This window comes from Micropterus dolomieu, linkage group LG10, assembly GCF_021292245.1.
Source record: "Micropterus dolomieu isolate WLL.071019.BEF.003 ecotype Adirondacks linkage group LG10, ASM2129224v1, whole genome shotgun sequence".
Lineage (NCBI taxonomy): Eukaryota > Metazoa > Chordata > Actinopteri > Centrarchiformes > Centrarchidae > Micropterus > Micropterus dolomieu.
The window spans coordinates 29682026-29683118 of NC_060159.1; the positions used below are offsets into that span (position 1 = coordinate 29682026).

The window sequence follows — 1093 nt, forward strand, 5'->3', positions numbered from 1 at the left end:
CTCCGGGACATGGTCTTTAGTCGTTCTGGACATGGTCTTTAGTCGTTCTGGACATGGTCTTTGGTGCTCCTGGACATGGTCTGTAGTCGTTCTGGACATGGTCTTTGGTGCTCCTGGACATGGTCTTTGGTGCTCCTGGACATGGTCTTTGGTGCTCCTGGACATGGTCTGTAGTCGTTCTGGACATGGTCTGTAGTCGTTCTGGACATGGTCTTTGGTGCTCCTGGACATGGTCTTTGGTGCTCCTGGACATGGTCTTTAGTCGTTCTGGACATGGTCTTTGGTGCTCCTGGACATGGTCTGTAGTCGTTCTGGACATGGTCTTTGGTGCTCCTGGACATGGTCTTTGGTGCTCCTGGACATGGTCTTTAGTCGTTCTGGACATGGTCTTTGGTGCTCCTGGACATGGTCTTTAGTCGTTCTGGACATGGTCTTTAGTCGTTCTGGACATGGTCTTTGGTGCTCCTGGACATGGTCTTTTGTCGTTTTGGACATGGTCTTTGGTCCTCCAGGATATGGTCTTTTGTCGTTCTGGACATGGTCTTTGGTGCTCCTGGACATGGTCTTTAGTCGTTCTGGACATGGTCTTTGGTGCTCCTGGACATGGTCTGTAGTCGTTCTGGACATGGTCTTTGGTGCTCCAGGACATGGTCTTTGGTCGTTCTGGACATGGTCTTTGGTGCTCCGGGACATGGTCTTTGGTGCTCCGGGACATGGTCTTTAGTCGTTCTGGACATGGTCTTTGGTGCTCCTGGACATGGTCTTTAGTCGTTCTGGACATGGTCTTTGGTGCTCCTGGACATGGTCTGTAGTCGTTCTGTACATGGTCTTTTGTCGTTCTGGACATGGTCTTTGGTGCTCCTGGACATGGTCTTTAGTCGTTCTGGACATGGTCTTTGGTGCTCCGGGACATGGTCTTTAGTCGTTCTGGACATGGTCTTTAGTCGTTCTGGACATGGTCTTTGGTGCTCCGGGACATGGTCTTTAGTCGTTCTGGACATGGTCTGTAGTCGTTCTGGACATGGTCTTTGGTGCTCCGGGACATGGTCTGTAGTCGTTCTGGACATGGTCTTGTCAGCCGGCCTGCGCTCTT

At 51.3% G+C, this 1093-nt stretch overlaps 1 protein-coding gene across 2 annotated transcripts in view; it reads left to right on the top strand.

Annotated features, from left to right (window-relative positions):
* Positions 1-1093, top strand: part of xrcc3 (X-ray repair complementing defective repair in Chinese hamster cells 3) — a 12173-nt gene that overhangs the window by 1616 nt on the left and 9464 nt on the right. The gene's annotated exons all lie outside the window — the stretch shown is intronic.